At 39.8% G+C, this 21,336-nt stretch overlaps 1 long non-coding RNA gene across 1 annotated transcript in view; it reads left to right on the top strand.

The window, feature by feature from the left end:
- Positions 1-1,704: 1,704 nt before the first annotated feature.
- LOC122457731 overlaps positions 1,705-21,336 on the top strand; it is a 44,706-nt gene continuing 25,074 nt past the window's right edge. Inside the window, exon 1 of the long non-coding RNA XR_006277406.1 lies at positions 1,705-1,859. This is a non-coding gene — a long non-coding RNA (uncharacterized LOC122457731). The remainder of the gene's footprint in view (positions 1,860-21,336) is intronic.

Genomic DNA, 21,336 nt, shown 5'->3' with positions numbered 1-21,336 from the left:
TAGTCTACTACAGTGATAAGTAATTTTAGAAAACTGTCAGACAGATAGGTCAACCAGCTAAATTACAGTGTTCTCTGCACATTTAGAGGTAGTGGTGTGTTTGCAGGCTGAGGGAATTTATTATGGTCCACAAGTTACTAGTATTTCATTTATCTTCAAGTCTAGCTCTTAACAATCCCAGCTCCTTGCTCTACTGCAAAATGAAACCCTCACTATAGCAGTGTTCCCCATCCTAGATTAAACTGATTACACCTAATCTGCAAAAATTGGTTCTTTTTGTTTCTGAAAGCTCTTACTAAATCTTTCCACCATTTCCTCAAAATGTTTTATTTGATTCTCACATTGCCACGCTCTCACCAATTTAGCATTTTCACTATCTTTAAAATGTCCTTCACCTTATTAATTGACTTATTTGCCTCTGCTGCTAAATTTGAACTATCAGGTAAAGCATTTTTAAAGCACTGTATTCAAATCCCTGAATGATAGCTAATGTTTTCATTATGGATGTATTCATGCTACTAATGAGGTGTGTTTTACAGCTGTAACAAATTAAACCATTGACATACAGCATGTAGATATTTGTTTGCTCTCTGACTAGTTACACAGAAACAGCATAAACTGGAAAAACAAAATATGCACTTTCAGTAACTGCAATAATATTAAGATAGAGATGTTACAATGTACTGTATTTTGTTCCCAGTAGTGAATGCTGTAGTTAAAGTTGTAACTCAGTTTATATTATAGCTCCTAATTTTCACTTATGTGTAAGTTTCTGAAAATGTTTCCCTTTGGACCCTTCAGTATTTGGTTTCAGTCCGTGTGAGTGTTCTGCTTTTACAGGGAAATTTTAATAACAATTCACTTGGGTGTACTTGAATTAGTGGATGTTTAAGTCCATTACATAATTTAAAGATTTTTTTTTGCTTTCAGAGAACCCAAAAATTGTTAAGCAAAACCTCTGAAAACTTGAGTATGGTTAATCCTCAATGAGGAGGAGTCACTTGACAAGAAATTTCCTCCTATATTCCTACTACATTATGCTTTCCTTCTTCTGGTTTCCTTTGTATCTCTCTCCCACACTAATATTCCCAGTTTTTTTGCTTTGCTGCCCCTTAAACTTGGAATTCCTTCCTGATCACTTATGGATGGTTATAGAAGTGAGCAAAGATGAAGAGGACAGGCCTCTCCTCCTCCTCCTCAGATGAAGTAGACGTTTGATATGGTAAAATTTCCAGCCTTTCGTTGCAAAGATGCAAAGGTGAATTTCCTAACAAGAAAGTAGGTATTATCCATGCTTTGTTGAGTCTTCTGTGGATGGAGCAAAGTGAGCTGGGGCAAGAAAGAAGCAGGATTGCCATTTCCAAATCACATTCTCCTTGGACCTATAATCTCATCGCCCTCCTTTTCACCCAGAAAAGATGACAGGTTGTGTCATCAAACAAACTTCTCTTTACAGGGATTTGTTCTGCCTCCCAAAGTATATTTGTTTATTGTTTGGTGGTGGTTGTTTTTTTGTTTGCACATCAGGGTTTTTTTATGTGCAGTTTCTAAAATGAAAAATGTTGTAGTTTTCCAAATATTTCCTTAATTTCAAAAGGGATATTTCTTGGAAACCTTGTCTTCCCACACATTTCTGTTGTTTTTTTTTCTATTTGTATAATCATGTAGGATCATAGAGGCTTTGCCAGGGTTTGTTTTTAAAAGGGAAACCACAGTTTTATAGAGTCTTCTATTTTAAAAAGAGCAGTATTTGCCAATGTGCTTTTTAAAAAGAAATTGAAAGTATTGTTTGTTTTAAGTGATTGTTGAATTAATGTTTTCCAGAGCCCCTGAGGTCTTCCTCCTAACAAGTGATTAAGGTAGGTAACACTGAATGTCACAAATAGGTTTTGTCTGCATTCACACAGCACACAAGCGCACACATGCTATGGAATTGCCATCCAAATGACCAGGCAAACATTTTCCCTATTGACAGCTGTTTCTGTTTCTGTTTCAGTGCATGTACCTCTTGAATTATCACTTTGCAGCTGCTTCATACCTCCCATCCACTCCTGCTCCAGAACCAGCGCTTTAACTGCTGTTGAACTTTCTGCAGTGTCCCTTATCTAAGCAATGTCTTCAAGGGACATTGGGCTGCTCTAGAACATCTGAATGAATGATATACTGTGTGGCACACATGAATTCTGGCTCATATCTATGTCATGCATCCTTTGTTTAAGAATGTTATACACTACAGAGAAATGGTATCTGGATCATGAATGTCTTCAAAACAATGATTGGAGCTTATTTCATTGGCTGGAAAGAGGTACTCTACGAGAACTGTGTGCTTTTTCAGCAACAAGAATGTGGTCAAGATTAACAAAAGTTGGGGATAATAGTGGAAAGGCCTGTAACAATTTTCAGTAAAGTGCAGGATATATTCTCAGATCACAACAAAATGGAATGTCCCAAATCCTTGAACTGGTGACTTTTCTGGTCTTTGCGTAGGAATCAACTTCCCTCTCACTGTCAAATCTATTTGTAAATTTCACTATTTCATAATGTTTCTCAAATGATAATACCCAAAACAGGTAATTATAAAAACTAACTGCACAGCTAGTACTTTAGAACATCAATCTGTGTTGTATGTATCTAAACTTTGTTGTCAAAGTCTGCTTTAGGCCCTGATCATCACACAGTCCTTTCACAGAGACAACTGTACTTGGACTCAATGGGTATTTTAATATTCCTTACTCATCATTCTTCACTGAAAGGTTCTATAGACATTACTTCCCTAGGAAAAGAAAGATTTTTGGCCAAAATACAAATTTGATGTCAATTTTTTAAAGTTTGCTTTAATAAGTCCTCATTGTGATTTGGCATTACTTTATGTAGTTGACTCAATTTCGACTTTAGTGTGTCCGTTTGAGTGCCCAGTTTTGCATTTAGGTGCTCAGACCAACATTAGATGGCCAATACATAATCACAGTGCCTAGATATAGAAAATTATTTCAGTACTCACATGTAGGTTTGGGTGCCAAACTTACATACCTGATTTGATAAAGTTGGTGCAAAGATACATAGAGATACAGAATAGGTTGGATAACTCAGTATGTTTTCTTAACAGAAAATTCACTAGTAATTTCTTTTGCTGGACTAAGCAGTGGTTTCTTATAATCAGGCATGATTGATGATAGAGTTGGATGATACTTTTTTGGGGAGAAATAATCAATGAAAAAAATGAAATGAAAATTTCAGTATTGTAGAAATCTTATTTTTCACAAAAAAACTTATCAAAATCTTTTTATCAAAAACATGTTTGTGAAAGTATTATCAAAATGGTGACAGAATTTTTTTTGTTTACCAAAAATGAAGGGTTTGGTAAATGAAAAGCTTTTCTTTATTGAAAACCCAAGTTTCAATATAACACAATGCAATAGCCATTTCAATAATATTTTCAATAAGGTTTATGATTAAAGATCCAATTAAAATGAAATGTTGGAGAAAAAATGAAAGGTCTATTTTGAACTCTTCCCAAATAAAACTTCAAAATTTAATTTTGTTTTTTCTGCAATACTATTTTTTTTCCATTTTCATCCAGCTCTGTTGGTTTTTTTCCTTATGAGCATTCTCAGTAACTAGTTTTCCCATGCTGGAAAAAGTTAACAGTTACTCTGCCAGTCTCAAAGGAGATATTTTTTGTTTTAATGAACAACACAATGGACCATGTAAAACTAAGGAGATTTTTATTGAAACAATACATGTTTCTAAGTCATTGGCCAGATCCTCAAATAGTGTAAATTAGTTAATGAAGCTATGCTGATTTACATCTGCTGAAGATCTGGCACAATAAATTTAAGTGTTTAAATCACAGCACAACATCCATGTTGCCACTCCTGGTTCCTAAGAGTCCTTATCAAAACAGTGGTCTTTGGTTCATACTGAACAAAGGAACATTGTTCTGCATATAAAACCAGTGATGCTGCCGGGAGTGAGAAGAAAATGAATGTTAGTCCCCCCACCTAGTACATGAAAACAAAACAAATGTACCTTGCTGCATGTAATAAAGAAAAAAGACAAACTGGGTCTTCGAAATTCTGGTGAGAAAGTTTCCTGTTGTTGCTGATTGATTATCTTAGGGTAGGTCTACACTGGCAGAGTTACAGTGCCAGCAGTTACAGCGCTGCTCAGAGGGTGCTGAAGGGAAACCACTGTTGTGCGTTCACACTGTCAGCTGCCTCACAATAGCGTGTTCACACTTGCAGCACTTGCAGCAGTATTCGGAGCGGTGCACTCTGAGCAGCTATCCTACAGAGCACCTCTTCCTCTTCTGCCGCTAAGAGTTGTGGGAACGTGGAGGAGTCGCAGGGCGTCCTGGGACCTGACCCAATGCCCGGTGATGCATTGCTTTGCATCCCAGCAATCCCTTTGCTTCCATCTGCATTTGGTGCCATCTTTCAACAGTTTGTGTACTGTGTGCTCTGCCTCTTCAGTGTGCAGGAATGGATCCCAAACTGTTGACCAGTATGCCACTCACTCTGACCAACAAGTCACAAGTGGCAGTGGACTTATTCCTTAAACTACAAAGGAAAGAGCAGTTTGACATTTATCTCACCACACGTAATGGCTATGACACAAGATTGCTTGTGGCATTCACGGAGGTGCTGATCACAATGTAATGCTGCTCTTGGACCCGGGAAACAAGCACTGAGTGGTGGGATCACATTGTAATGCATGTCTGGGATGAGGAGCAGCAGCTGCAGAACTTTTACATGAGGAAAGCCACTTTCCTGGGACAGGGTGAGCTCGCCCCAGCCCTGTGGCACAAGGACACGAGAATGAGAGCTGCTCTGCTATTGGAGAAGCGTATGGCAATTGCACTGTAGAAGCTGGTTACTCCAGACTGCTACCACACGGTCGCTAACCAGTTTGGAATGGGAAAGTCGACCGTTGGACTTGGGTTGACGGAAGTGTGCAGGGCCATTAATCGCATCCTGCTCCAAAAGACCGTGACTCTGGGCAACGTGTGTGACATTGTGGATGGCTTTGCACAAATGGGCTTCCCTAACTGCGGAGGGGCAAGACATGGCACGCATATTCCAATTCTGGCACCAGACCACCTAGCCACCGAGTACATTAATCGCAAGGGATATTTCTCTCTGGTTCTCCAAGGGCTTGTGGCTCGCCATGGGTGTTTCACGGACATGAACGCAGGCTGATCCGGAAAGGTACATGACGCATGCATCTTTTGGAACACTGGCCTGTTCCGGAAGCTGCAAGCAGGGACTTTCTTCGCAGACCAGAAGATCGCCATAGGCGAAGTTGAAATGCCCTTTGTGATCCTGGGAGATGCTGCCTGTACCTTAATGCCATACATGGGGCACCTTGACAGTAGCAAGGAGTGGTTCAACAGCAGGTTGAGCAAGAGAAGAATGACTGCTGAGTGTGCTTTTGATCATTTAAAGGCCCGCTGGCACTGCCTATATGGGAGACTGGACATGGCTGATGATAATATTCCTATGTTTATAGCCACGTGCTGTACGCTCCACAGTATTTGTGAAGGGAATGGTGAAAGCTTCCTTCAGGGCTAGACTGCTGAGGCTCAATGCCTGGAGGTTGAATTTGAACAGCCAGAGACCAGGGCTGTTAAAGGGATGCAGCCTGGGGCCATAATGATCAGGAATGCCTTGAGGAAGCAATTTGAAGCTGAAAGCCACAAATATGTTTGATGTGCTTGGGAGTGCAGTGTTTGTAATGCTAGAATGTGATTGTGATGAGTGTAGATGATGCACTATGAAGGTTTAAGAAAATTGCTTGTTGCTTTGCAGGGCTTTGTTGGCTTTTGATTAATAGAATAAAGATTGCTTTCAAACCAACACAATTCTTTTATTAAAAAAACGACTGGAGGAGATTGACAAACAAAACACATCAGCACTGAGAGGAATGGGGGAAGGGAGGTCCCGGGACAGTAAAAGATTTGTGTATGTCCAGCCTTCTCCTTTCAAGTACAGTGCAGCGGGCACTGTACTTCATCGGGGTAAACTGCAGGGGAGAGGTGTTGAGTGCAGTATGCAGTGGGAGTCCACACTGCTGGATGGTGGAATGCCACAGGTGCAAACTGGAGCCAGGAGGTTGATAAGAGTGTGTTGAGAGTGTCTGGGGGGCACATGGGAACGAGTTTTGTGGCAGTGGCTGCTGGGGAGGGCGGGCACAGAGCTGCTCTGTTTGCAGTGCTAGTAGCACCTAGAGTGTCCACTTGGTGCTCCATAAAGTTTAAGAGCCACTCCATGGCTTAGTTTTCGCATGCTGCATTCTCCTTTAGGTCCCTCTTCTCACTGTCCCATCACTCCTTCAATTCTTGGCTTTTTGGCCATGGAGTGCATCATGACCTCATGTAGAAAGTCCTCTTTAGTTCTTTGTGGCCACTTTCTAATTCTGCGCAGCCATTCAGCAAGCGATAACAAGAGGGAGACTGGGCTCCCAAGGCCATATCTGTGAAGCCAAAATACAACATTTTACAGAAGCAGTATTGTTGGCAATACACAGACCACTGATTAAGTGATTTAAAACACAGCCACTATTCACATACCTGTCACTAAATGACTAACCATAGGCAAGCACACATGAGCCACAAGACCCCCCGCAAATGGTGAGTAATCGCAGGGGCACGGAAAATCAGTGTTCCAGGACTATACTGGACACCTGCATCTTGGGGAGAGCCAGTACTGTTTGGAGGGGGGGGGGCTTATAATCATTCTTGTCCCCACATCTTCCACAGGATGTGTTCATTATGGAAGATATCTCGCTGGTGAGGGTGAGCGGGTAATCAAGGGAGCGTCTTCTCTAAGACTACAGTTTCTACCCTGGCCCTTATGCAGCTCGCCTGAGTGCAGCAATGGTTCCCCCAACCTCCTGTGATGGCAAGTGGTGCGGGAAAGTTACCCTTAATGGGGCAAGAAAGAAAGCAGCTCTACCAAAGAACCTGTGGCAGCGGATTGCCCAGTATCTCCATGAGAGTTTCCTGGAGATCTGAGGCAGATTCCCATGAAGTGAGAGAGTCAATCAACAGCCTATTCCACCACTCAGACTAGGCATGTGGTGGTATGTGCATCATATAGACACAACCCTGCTTTCTGAAACCCTCCTGCCTCTAATAACTCGATTCAGCATTTCCCAAAATCAAAGCCACTTACCAGGGCCCTCCTCTCCTGTTTGCTCTTCGCCAAGATCCAAGAGCTGTGACTGGCTAGCCTCCTCAAGGTAGAGAAGAGCTCCTGGCTGCATGGATCTCTGGCCTCCGAGTCATCCTCTGCCTCTGGGTGCCCCTCCACATCCTCGTCCAAGATTTCCTCCTGGTTCGGTGCACTCTCGACTGGCACACAAGCCACCAAATTATCTACAGTGGACTTTGCGGTGGAGGTGGGGTCACTGCCGAGTATTGTGTCCAGCTCTTTGTAGAACCAGCAGCTCATGGGCACAGCAACGGAGCAGTGGTTTGCCTCCTGAGCCTTGTGGTAGGCATTCTGCAGATCCTTCACTTTGACCCTGCACTGCAGTGTGTCCCAGTCCTGGCTCCTTTCTGTCATGCATTGTGAAATCTGTCCATAGGTATCATAATTCCTACATCTGGAGCACACCTGGGACTGGACAGCCTCCTCTCCCCAAATATCGATGAGGTCCAGAAGCTCCACGTGGGGGATCGCCTGGTGTGTGGAGCAGGCATGGTCACCTGGAAAGATGCGCTGGAAAGAGGGCAGGGCAATAGAGTTCAAACTGATGACCAGAGAGGCAAGAACAGGCATTGTGAGACACCTCCTGGGAGGCCAATCACAGCACTGTAATTGACCAGAGTGTCTACACTGGCACTGAGGTGCTGTACCCCCAGCACAGAAAGCTGTACACCTCTTGTGGTGGGTTTTTACAGCACTGCAACTGCACAGTTTCTGCGCACTAAGTGGCTTGGCAGTGTGTATACCTTGGGAGTTACAACGCAGAAAGCTGCTTTACTGCGCAGAAACTTGCCAGTGTACAAAAGGCCTTCGAAACAATTGGGGTCAGGAAAAAATATTCCCGATGTAAACTCTAGAAACAGTTGTCAAGATGTTGATTTAATATGAAACATCATTACACTTTGTAGGGTAAATGTGCTCCATGTGGAGCATGGTGAGTAATATGCACAAGTGTTGTTAGCACTACAATCAATTTATAGACCCAAGACAGTGTGTATTCAAGTAAATGAGAAAAGAACTTGTTCTATAGTTGCCATTTCTGCTTATCAATTATATAAAAAATATTGGTTGATCCCAGATAGCACCTAATTCCAGATAGACTATCCTCTTGGTTTAAACCTTGTATTGGATATGGTGAGATATTTAACTTCCTGGAATCACAAGGTGAAAGCCTCACAATAAAAATTTTGCCTTTCATTCTTTCAAAACAGACAAATTAGCTGCCATGCAGTTTGATTATGTGTGGATCTTTCAAATGAGACCTTAAGAATTAAGGTCCTGTCTGCTCAGCGTGAACACTAAAGCTCATTTGGCACTCCCCAAAAAAGGTCTTTTCCAGCATCTTTCTTTATTATTTCCCTTCCACTCATGGCTGTCCAGAGTACCCACTGGCTGATCCCTCCACCCCAACTGGTGACTGTGTTTCAGTGGTGTTATATAGTTTTCAGTGATCTGTGACCCTTGCAGAGCTATGTGTTTAAATGATTAACAATAGAAGTACCATAACTAAGTGGTATGGACACTTTCTGTTTACTACAGTTAAATTCCTCATTTAGAGAGAAAAGGTTACACTGATGTAACATCATTGTGTAGATATGCTCTAAAACAACCAGTTTTACTTTGGTATGAAGAGCTTTATATAAAAAAATATTTTTTTATTTTTTTTTATATACTGCTATATTTATGGCAGCCAACACTGTAACCTCTAACTGAAATCTGTCGGTGGATACCAAGATGAAAAGTCATTTTCAATAGGACCTTTTCCTTGTTAAATATATACATAATTCAAGTACAGAGATTGTAAGCGTAACAGAGGGTAATACAAGTAAGGCTACAGTTAATATATAGTCAGAGGTTACATTGGATCTGAAAGTACAGTATATACAAGCTTTTATGGAAAACATGCCTGCCTGGAATAATATTAACCAGTATAAAATCAATGCAGAATGTTGGGATGCTGAGAGAGAGATTATTTGTTCACTTAATTAAAATCTGTAACTGTAATATATGAACTTTCATTAACACTCATTTTGATTTTGAAATTGTCCTATATTGATTTCATTGTATTTAGATTTAAAATGAAATATATATTTCTTGGACAGTCTGTTTTATTGGGTGCTGGAATGGTAATGTATGATCGTTACAACTGCCATCTGCATAGAACTCCCTTGTAAATGATATGTTACATTACTCTGTGAGGAAAATATTAAATCTGTCAACACGCTTATCTATTGTCAGAGCAACATTTTAGCTAATGGTTTGGAGGTAGGAAGTGTCTTGGAAAAGATTTATGAACATGGGAAAGAGTTAACTGACAGATCCCCAGATATGTTCTAAATATTGTAGATTAATTCAGGGAGACTTGCACACATTATAATATAGGAATCTGGGATGTGTAGCTATAAATGCTCTTAACTTGAAGCCTGTTGCTTTATTTCACTGGGACTTGAGTTTTGTGAGATTACACAATATTGTGCAATGTTACTTGCTCAGTGCAAGGTGATGTAATCAGAAGCATCTTTAGGCAACACAGTGTAATGTTTTAAATGTAAACAATGTGTATTTGAAGTGTTTTTCTTTATTCTTGGTCAAAAGACTTTGAAACCAAGTTTCTTTTGAACAAGCATTATTGCCCCAAAACACTCTGGTCTGAAACAGTCTCCTTCCAAGTCTGCCCGCAATCTTCCCCCCAAAACTCCAAGCATCTGAATATCTAGTGCCCTCTTCTTGCAGATACTTAAGCACATGAATAACTTTATGCACATTAGTAATCATATTCTCTTTCTGTATTCATGTACTTAAAGTTACTCATGTACATATAATGTGTTTGTATTATATGGGGCCTAAATGTTGTTCATGTTCATTATCTAATTTGCTAATTTTCAACAGAATTTATGTTCCTATCAGATACATTTGAAAAACTTGCACTTCTGTTGTTTCACTACAAGAAATACATTATTGCAATATTAAGGTTAAGAAGTTGAATACAGAACAGTAAGAAAATTTCTATTCACAAAAGTGCTAGAATTCAAAGGTGTGATTCTCCTCGTGCATATACCATATTTTGTAATTTATTTTGTGTACTAGTACTGAGTGAATAATCTGAAACCACTAATATATGTGGTAAATGTTGTGTTTTCCTGTTCAGGGAATATCAATGAGAAGATAGTAACTGACTCAAATTTGCCATTCAAGATTATACAAAAATGGCTATGCCAGTAACATTTAAATGCATTAGTGTTCATAGCAGGTCAAATCCTGCTCCCATTGGAGTCAGTGACAAAACTCCCATTGACTTTACCTGACTCAGGATTTGGCTTAGGAAGCAAACAGAGAAGGGACACTCACAAAAGACTGTAGCAAACTTGTTTAAAAATTTGAGACAATATTCATGGGAAAATGTTTGCACTGTTCACTCAGCTCTAAAATAAATGTCCATTTATATGTGAAAGTCAGTTGCTTTGGGAACCATAATTTGTCATTTTCTGATTCTTGTTCATTTAAATTCACAATTAACTTGATGATGTCACATTAACTTAACTTTCTGCTGTGCTGCTGTGTTTCTTGGGAAAATAAACAGGCAGAAGCACGTCATAACATCCTGTGAACCATCCCACTATGCTTTCATTGCCTTCTTATACATTGACTACAATTATTTGCTTCTGTAACTTGTGCAATACTGGGTCCTATGGAGTCCAAATTTAAAATGTAAACTCCTTAATAGGATGCCAAGAGCCTAAATGTCCCAATTAACACTTGAGTACCCAAATACACAATTTATATGCCTATATACAAATGTGGACCCAAGTTCATGAATTATCATGAAGAGAGTTTATGAGATGAGTGAGTCTTACAAAAGAATTTGAAACAAAGAGTCAAAAGAAAAAACATAGCAGACTCCCCAGTAGCAGGAAAGGGTAGTAACCTATTTAAGCATCAAATCTCAGGTCTAAACTACTTCAGAGAATTTGCCTTTCCTCTCTCCTTCCTGACTCCTCCTACTTGCTTAGCACCAGCCTTTTTTTCAGACTCTTCCTATTGTTCCACCAGAGTTAGAGAGACCAGGTGAGTGAGTTAATATCTTTTTATTGGATCAAGTTCTATTGGTGAGAGAGACAAGCTGTCAAGCTACATAAAGCTCTTCCTCAGGACTGGGAAAGGTATTCAGAGTGTCAAAGCCAAATACAAGGTCAAACAGATAGTTTGGCATAAGTAGTTAGCAAATAGTCTAAGCGACTGTTCAAGGCACAGGACAAAAAGTGGAATAAGTGGGTTACAGATTGTTGTAAAACCCATACATCCAGTGTCTTTATGAAGATCATGATTTTTAGTTTTTAGCAAAGTTATGAATTTAAGCTCCCAGGCTCGTCTTTTGAAAGTGTTTGTGCAGGTTTCCTTTGAGGATAAGGACTGATAGGTCAGATATCGAGTGATTGCTTTTTGAAAAGTGTTCACCCACCAGTGATAGTTTTGTCTTTTATCCTTTTCCTGTGTGAGTCCATCTGAAAGAGTAGTGATTGTCTGGTTTTATCCACATAGTTGTTACTGGGGCATTTAGTGCCCTGGATGAGATACACTACATGTTGTTATAGGTATGTGTAGGAGCCATAGATGTTGAAAGGGTGTGTTGTGGGGGGTGTTAATCATTGTGGAGATATGTCTGCAGGTTTTGCATCTGTTGTTCAGGCAGGGTTTGGTGCCATTTTGAGTTGGTTTGTCCTGGTCTGTGGGTAGCTTGCTTCTGATGATGAGCTTGGGAGAGGTTGGGGGGGTTGTTTGAATGGCAGAAGAGAGGCTTCAGGAAAGATTTGTTTCAGGATGGGGTCGCCATTGAGAATGGGCTGTAGTTGTTTGATACCCCATATGGATTCCAGTATGGGTTAATAGGTGACAAGTAGTGTGTGGTTGGAGAGGTCACACTGACTGGATGTATTGTCCTGTTTAAATGCTGGTGGGTATCCAGGAATGCCCCTTTTTGACAACAGGCAGCAGTGAGTCACATACCTATTATAGAAACCATACCTCCCCAGACTTCCTCAGAGACTCCTATGCAGCTTCTGGACTAGTCTTCCTTCTTTGGAGAGCTGTCTGTCCAGTCCCATCTGTATAAGAATCACTGGAATGTGGGAGGCCCCCCCACCTTAATTTGCTCTCCCAGAGTGTGTCCCAGTGATAACTAAAAGTGAAGAAGCTTCAGATGAGTTACCCAAAGACAAGGAACCATAATAGGTCTTCTTGCTATGCTCACACTATCTGCACATCTTATGGCTAACTGTACTGCACTTATAAAAAGCAATGCCACACTGAACCCAAAGTTGCTGTGGTGCATAGTACAGCAAAGAACATGATAAACACCCAATAAATAAATCAGCAACTGCTCCCTGGAATCCTATGAATGCCATGGCATCCAACCAGGAGGAGAATTATCAGTGAGAAGAACATCTATATGACTTTGCAGATGTGAACAATACCTAAGAACTCCATTTAGAGAGCCATTTGACACAACTGTGGAAGAGAGCACCACCACAACTCTGCCCAAAGGTCATACAGAATGTCTGTGGTTCATCAGGGAACTGAAGCCAGGTGGTCTCCCAAATCCTAGGTTAGTGTCCTAATCATGTGGTGCTCTCTCTCTCTCTCTCTCTCTCTCTCTCTCTCTTAAAAAAAAAGTTAGGCACCTATAAAATCCCCCTCCTACCTATCTCTGTCCCCACCAAAAAAGAAAGAAATAATAATTACTGGGGGCCTAAAAATGTGAAAAACAAAGTTGGAAAACATCTTACTATCTTGAAGAGCAACACAAAATAGGAAAAGAAGATGGGAATGACAGTCCAAAATTGTGGGAAATAAATATTTTATCATTCTTGTCAAGGATTAGGGTTAGGGAAGAATGGGACAATAAGTAATTGTGGGGTTTTTTGTGATATCTTTAGCACCTATAGCTGCACAAAGAAAGGTGTTGTCACACACTGAAAGGTTCTCCGAACTAAGAAGTAAATCTAGGAACAATCTGTTTCATGAAATATGCAATTCATTACAATAGAGGGCCATGGAGTTATGGATGGAAGGTTTTTCTGGAATATTCTCCAGTGATCAAAATGGAATATATAGCCCTGGAGAGACACAATGAAGGCAAGGCATAGGCAAACAGCTATGATTTTGGACATTTTGATACAAAGGTACAACGTTGCAACCCAACAGACCACTATACAATAAAAAGGACCATCATTTTAATCAATCTGATTACAGGCTCTACCCATTACATTCAACCCCACAGGAGATGGAAAAGAACTCCTTTGAGCTGATCACATGAAGGAGTTTAAGCCCTCTTTAGTGCACCATGCACTGATACTGATACTTTCTTACATTTGCACTGTGTTCCTTGTTTGTTTGTTTTTTTAATTTTTATTGAAGAAGCGGAGTGAAAAGAGTAATCTTAACTTCATTAATGACAGGTTTCAGAGTAGCAGCCGTGTTAGTCTGTATTCCTAAAAAGAAAAGGAGTACTTGTGGCACCTTAGAGACTAACATCCAATGAAATGAGCTGTAGCTCACAAAAGCTCAAATAAATTTGTTAACTTAATTAATGTCCACGGTGTTCTGAGGAGCAAAAGTTTCCTTTTTCATTTCAGCAAAGTGTCTAAATATCCTTGCATCATGGACATTTCCCGACTACCCCACATTAGTAATGGTGAATCTGCCATGGTGATCAACCAGGAATACCACTTTCTGTTGATAAAGTCTTTGGCCTGATCTGGGGCACATAGAATAGGGATGTGGATCCCATCAATAGTCACAATATAGTTTGGCGGCCCTATTGGTGTGAAGCCATCCATAATCTCTTGTGCATTGCTAAACTGGGTGATCCTCCACAGCATCCTACTCTCTACAGCACTTCCAGTCTCTGACTACAACCCCAGCAGTTGCTCTTCCAACAACAAAGTGGTTGGTAGCAATCAGGGAGTGGTGAGCTTCCAGATGATGATGGCCACATTCAGTGACCAGGGCATGGGTGGTCAGGGCTAGTGGACGGAGACAGAGTCAGCTTCAGGTATCAACCCAAAGGTCAGAGCTGGAGACAGCAGCAGGGATAAGGTGTTGGAACAGGGGACCTAAATTAAGGCAGAAAAGCAGGAACTGGGAATAGATGGGGGTCTGGGATAAGGAGGACAGGAACCAGAAGCAGGCAGGAATATAGGGCTCAGGAGTCAAGTAAGCAGAAAGGGTCCATAGTAGCAGTCGACCAGAGATTATTCTTCTCAGGCAACTTCCTGATTTATATAGAACTCTTCACCTAACTGGGGGTGCTGGATATTTCCTCCAAATAGGAGCTTCAGGTGTGGAGTCCTCAGCGAGTTAGGACTTTGCTGGTTCCCTTCTCTAGTGGCTTAGGTGGTGTTCATGGCCTGGGGACCCATAGGCCTGCATTCAAGGCTTGTGATCCCTCACATAATACTGTTTTCTATGCTGAGGGAATCTCTCATGTGTTCTGCTTCTGCAGCTCTGAGATGAGCTCTGCACAGATTTCAAGGAAAGCCTTCCACACACTGAAGTTCTGCCACCACTGCTGGTCATCTCATCCAGTTCTTCATCACTAGCATGTCCCACCACTTCCTGATAGTTGGCCAACCCCAGAAGCAGCCCTCTATCAAGTAAAGGTGCTCCAAGTACATTTTCTGCAGAAGTAACTAATTTCATCCTCTTGCTCTTTCTCCTTTGTTAGCTATATAGCTGCCACATCAACAGGCCTGTGGAAATGCAGAAACAAATCCTTCTACCTGTGTGACTCAAAATACATATGCATTGTTCTGTTTGTATTAATGACTGTTGTAATCAAAAAGAAAAGGAGTACTTGTGGCACCTTAGAGACGAACAAATTTATAATTTTTTTTAACTTCAGTTCTTTCGGTATGATGTCCATCTGTTTGCATTTGGAGAGGAAGATGATGTCTGTCTGTATCTGTACAAGTTTTTTCATGAAGTTGACAGATTTCCACTCTATACGGCTAAATTCAGTGCCTTGCATAATGACAGGTTTCAGAGTAGCAGCCATGTTAGTCTGTATTCGCAAAAAGAAAAGGAGTACTTGTGGCACCTTAGAGACTAAGGGTGCCACAAGTACTCCTTTTCTTTTTGCGAATACAGACTAACACGGCTGCTACTCTGAAACCTGTTGTAATCAAGTGCTGCCTGACACCTGTTTGAAAATGGTGCTGGCAAAATGAATGGATGCAGTAGAGCAATTATGGGAATTTGTTCGTTTGACCCCAAGTCCCAGAATTCCTGTGGTTTTAAATATGCATCCCAAGGTGTATGTACAGCATGAAAAAACAAAGCATAGAGGAGGAACAGTGCACTATGGAATACTTGCTCAGAATGCTAATTGATTGATTCAAACTAATGCAGAGCTACGTGTATAAATGATTAACAATGGAAGTACCATAACTAAGTGGTGTGGACACATTCTGTTTACTACAGTTAAATTTCTCATTTAGAGAGAAAAGGCTACACTGATGTAACATCACTGTGTAAATATGCTCTAAAACAATCAGTTTCACCGTGTAATTCCAACAAATGCAATGAGTTGCATAGGTGTCACTGGGGCGTCTAAATTGGCCCGTTGAACCATTATTACTAGGAGTGATGTGTGAGAAAGAGAGAATCCAATTTTATTTTCAGATCCCTGATAGAGTTCACACGAATGGAAATTAGAAGCAATTGGGGAGCAGAGATTTATTGTAAAAAGAGCACATTTTCTCTGAAGATTTTTGAGAGACCAACAGTGAATATCACAATGGTATTTTTACAGAGTGTATTTTCAGAACAGAAATGTGCTTTAAGGCCAAACTTTCAGGCTCCTTATGAACACAGTGAATCTCTACCCTGTCCTCAATAAATGACACACACCTCCTTGAATTGGAGTCGAAACTTGCGTCTTTCCCAGGGTTTAAATTTAATGGTAACTCACAAATCAATAACACAATTTATATCTCAGACTGAGCTTGGTTGTCTCTTGGGTTTCCCTTTAGGACCTCATCTGTTCAAGTCCCATCTTCTCTGATAGACAAACCCACCCTCTGATAGCCTGGATAGAGTTAAGGAGCCACATCTGCTACAATAAGCCATCAGAATTTTAGCAGCTGTACTGAAGGTTCTGACTCTTGCTGATGGGTGGGTCAACAGAAAAGCCCTGCCACCTGGATACAGTTCTGCTTGGCAGACTTTGTATCTCTGTTTACACTTCACTCAGCTATAATTGGCAGTTCTGTCATCACTACTTCACCATCTTTGGCTGTACTGTTATAGCTGAATACATACTATACATGGGGAAGAAGTCTTAATCATCACAACTGTCACTTTCCTCTTCTCAGTCTTTAGTTCTACTTGTTACTTTTCCTATTCTTTTAGTATCTTAACTCATGCCCCTTATTGCATATGCATTGACAGATTTTTGACTGACATGCAAATTAAATCAGAGGACAAAAATCATTTTTGTCCTGACAGTTCTTTATTTTTATCTTTCTGTGCCATCTTTGACAGGCTTTAAAATCTTATTCATATTTAAAAAGTATATTTAAATAACGATCAATTTGCTGTATCAGCAGTGAGTTATGCTGCATTTTGCTTTCTAATTTGTTCATGGCTCCATTAAAAAGAAGCATCTCAGACAGACTGATAGGAATACAACATTTAGTAAATCCCTATTGTTTTAGTAAATATTCCTCATTCATCATGCTCAAGGGAAATACTCAGCCTTTGTTTATTGCCAAGGTAAGGAGTTGTCATCCAATGTCCTTTTTCCACACTTCTTCACGATTATGTGGTTACGGCCAGGCTGAAGTCTGGCCAATACTTACACTAAATTACATCACAAGGAATCCATAGGGATAGCCCATTTTATCCATAGTGATAAAATACAAAATTCAGATTCTCAATAAGGAATGATCACTGGCAAGGACAGCCAAACAGCAATTATAGTTTCAATGTCAGTGACAAATCCCTAATTGAAATGCCAGGTTTTTGTATGCATCTGAAGAAGTGGTTTTTTACCCACGAAAGCTTATGCCCAAATAAATCTGTTAGTCTTTAAGGTGCCACCGGACTCCTTGTTGTTTTTGTGGATACAGACTAACACGGCTACCCCCTGATACGTAAGGTTTTTGTGTTTATACATCTGTGGCTGGAGCTCTTCCTTTGCTGTACAGTTTAATTTGATGTAGATAATACCATCTTTCTACTACTGTACTGGGGATTTGCTTACTTTTAAGAAGTATACTCAGCCAGTCTTTTCCTATTAACATTTTCCATATCTACTTGCACCTAGGAATTAAAATCATTTGAACTTTTTCCTATGCTGGCATTTTTGACCTTAGAAAAATTTCATGAATTCCTGTGGAGTCAAAAAGACAAAAAATATAGAAAAAATTGCCTTCCCACTTACATTAGGTGACTTATAATTTTGTTTTTTTGAAAAAAGGATCATAATTTTCAAAAAAGTAATGAAACCAAATTGCATCTTCTGGTTTCATACATCAGTGGAAGGTTAGTATGTTCTCATATTTCCTTCTCTTCCAGTTGGCTAGCAATACAGTGCTAGCACTGTCCAAAGGTCTTTATCTGGAAGATCCAGTGAAGCAGTATGGCCTAGCGTTAGCTTAGTTTTGTTGGCAGTAGCTGCATTTAAGACAAATAATATAATCACATAAAATGCTTAGAGATGGTGTGTAGGTCTGGCTTGACACGAGTAATTGGATATGACTGAGGCCTCATTTTTTGGGAGACAGAATTAGGGAGGTAAATAGATCAGCAGGGTGGAAACAGAATGTCTGTATCAGCTAAAATAAGGGGGAACACCCATTTGCAATGGACAAGATAACAATGGATAAGATAAGCCTAGAATGTAAGATGAGGTAAAGAGTAAATCATGCATGGCCAGTGTGTGCTTTACAGGGATTGGTGCCTACAAAGTCACCAGGCCAGTCCCAAAACATGTAATACAATGTACAGTAAATGCCATGTAATGTGAAAATGTATATAAAGGAAGAAGTTTGCCGTGTAACTTGATGTGTGGTATGCCTTGTGCCCACAATCAACACTTGAGCCGAATCAACTCACATGAAGTTTCACTATATGCAACTAAAGAAACCTCAGTAATGAGTTCATAGTCAAGCTGAGTTCTTGGGAACTGAGTGGATAAGGTCTTGGAGGGTACTAGCTCCCAGTATGTTCAACAGGACCAAGATTTTTCCCCAAGTTTCTACAGCCAGGAGGAGTTTAAAAGGGCCAGGAACCACACTCAAAGATGTGAAATCCCTGACATCACATAGCATAGTGGTTATCAAAAATGGTAATTTACAGTCATACAACCATCCAATTGTGCTACATTTTATATTTCCTTGCATCATAGAAGCTAAGAGTATTATTTGGCATCCATTGTATTGGTCACTCTTTGCTCTCCTTTTTAATGGTGCTTTTAGAATAGTTTTGCAGTAGATTTCTCTCATGTCAGTAATGAGTATGGGCAGAGATAAATAGCTAACTGTATGTGTCTAGTCTTTCATGTTTACTCTCAACAGTTTACCTCATTTGATTTTGGAATAAAATAGTCAGTATTCCCTACTGAGTTTACTTTTATACTTGTATTGTCTTTTTAAGTAAAACCCAGGGTATCATAGCAGTTCTGTGAAATAACAAATCCACTTAGTTTTGCAAAAGAAGAAGCTAAAGGTATTTTAACATAATAGGGCTCATGGAGAGCAGGTAATAATTTTAATATAAAAAGGTTAATATGAAATGTATGGGTTAAATGTAGAGAGACTTAATCCAAACTCTAACATGCTGTAACTGAGTTTATGAATGTGGAATGGATCATCCACCTTGTTCTAAAAGATTTTTTTCACTTGATAAAGAGTTATTCAATTCATTACTATCTTATCTGTACAACAAAATGCTCAATTACGCACCAATTCCCCATTTTTTTATTATGGAGATTTCACACAACTCACATTTGCATATAGAAAAAGCTCCCCCCAGTGCATCATTGTTAACTTTATATGTCAAAATCCATAGAGGGGAATCCCTTAAGCTCTTCATTAAAAATGTGCCCTTTCTGCTCTTCTGTACTGAGTACTGTTGTCCTACTGTTATAATATGCATATTCCTTGAAAGCCTTCTCACTTGGAAACTGATTCTGTGCCTATTGAAGTCAATGACGATGCATCCACAGACATAGATCTTCTATTAAAAATAGAAAGTCACTACAGAGGGGAGAGAAGGGAATTAGACACTTGAAAGCTCCAGAATTGATCCCATCAGGCTTTCCATGCTCAAACTGCCATTTGCCTGTGATAATTTATCATTTCCTGCCACAACTATCTTAATTCAAACATTTTGGCTGATTTCTTGAAAAATAAGTATAGATTTGGAATGTGCATTATGTAAAGTATGTTGTTCTCTGAAAGGTGAAAGAGAGATGATAATGAGAAAAGATGCACAGCAAAGTGGTATGGTGGAAGTCTCCATTGTTTTTTTCAGGCTATGAAAGAGTGAAACAAATTAGCATTTCTATTTTTCATTGAAATATTTCTCTGATGCTTTGTTGACATTGCCATCAGCTATCCCCTGTCCTAAATCATTGTTTGACCTTTTCAGATCATACTTATCTCAATGATCATACTTCTGGTACACTGAAAGCTACTCAGTAGATGTGTCCATTGCATGAGCAGATTCCCATGACAGCTTTCTGAATGATCTAAGTAGGATACCAGTTTCACACACACAATACTGGGAGGGTCCAAGTTTTTCTCTTACAAAAAAAAGTCAAAGATTGCACAGTTCAAACCAAGATGACTGACAAATCATAATTTTTCTGAAACGCTGACCAAGAAAAAAAATAATTCCACCTTGGAATACCTATGCAATTCCTGCTTGACATTTACAGCTCCTTAAATGGCTTTCAAACTCATATTTCCTGTGTAAATCAGTCTTGTTTTGAGCCTTCCTGTACATCTGCACCAGAAAAATATCTAAATTACATTTTGCTAACCATAGTTCAGTATTATTCTGAACTCAACAGTGTCTTAGTATTAGTCACTGTTACAAATTAGTACAAATGTCCTTTCCTATTATACTTGTTTCTTGCAAGGTTACTGTTGACCATAGAGATACCTAAGCATTTTATTTTACTTAGTGTTACACAAGGAACCTACAGGCCCGTTCCTGTAAGAAACTGGCTTACACAGGTTAGCATAAGTGAAGCATAGGCCATTTTATCTATGCTAAGGGTCATAGGCCTATCTTATGAGGGGAGTCAGTATATAATACCAGGCAACCACAGGAATATTGAACTGATACTAGGCTTGAATATTTTAGGATAAAATTGTTGGCAGATGTTTAACCATGAACTTGCTTTAGCAATATTTGATGTATATTGTAATAAGTTAAAGGTTTTAATATATCAAACTATAGGATACATGCACCCCAATATTATTAGGGTGAGGAAGTTAGATATGGACATTGGAGGCTGGGCATCTGAATAAATATTCATGACCGTCTCCAGGCCCTATAATAGGCCAGACCACCGTATAGGGTAAGCGAGCTTTCCACCATTGCCCCTTCAGCTCTTCATTGTCATCATCTATCACCGACCTTCAGGCACTGCAGTTTGGACCATCAGACTCATTTGACTTGCCAAGGAGAGAGCTGGTCTTTTGTCTCTGATCACCAGATCTCCTGGAAAGGGTATGAGTATGTAAGTGTATTAGCATATGCAAGGAATAATATCAAAGATATCCCTAATACCATATTACTGCTATTTGTTTCTGTGGTTTGGAGCTTCTTTGTCATTATTGATTGTGTTAATAAAAGTGGCTGAGACTTTGCTTTGCCCTCAATCTGAATTTCTTTGCCATAGAAACCGAAGTTCCCCACAAGATACTGAACTTGTTAGTTTCAATTCTGTTGTGTCTGATTCTGTATTCTATCACCACCCAGCTCATTAAATTAGTATTGATTGGCAAGCAATACAACTAGTGTTGATTGGCAACCAAAACAGCAAGTCCCTGCTCTAAAGAGCAATTCCAGTGAAGTTTTATAGCTGTAAGTTTAGACAGCAGAGGGCAAAATCAGA

Source organism: Dermochelys coriacea, chromosome 1 (genome assembly GCF_009764565.3).
Source record: "Dermochelys coriacea isolate rDerCor1 chromosome 1, rDerCor1.pri.v4, whole genome shotgun sequence".
Classification (NCBI taxonomy): Eukaryota; Metazoa; Chordata; order Testudines; family Dermochelyidae; genus Dermochelys; species Dermochelys coriacea.
The sequence above is the reverse complement of the archived record's forward strand: the minus strand, read 5'-3'. Positions and strand labels throughout refer to the sequence as shown.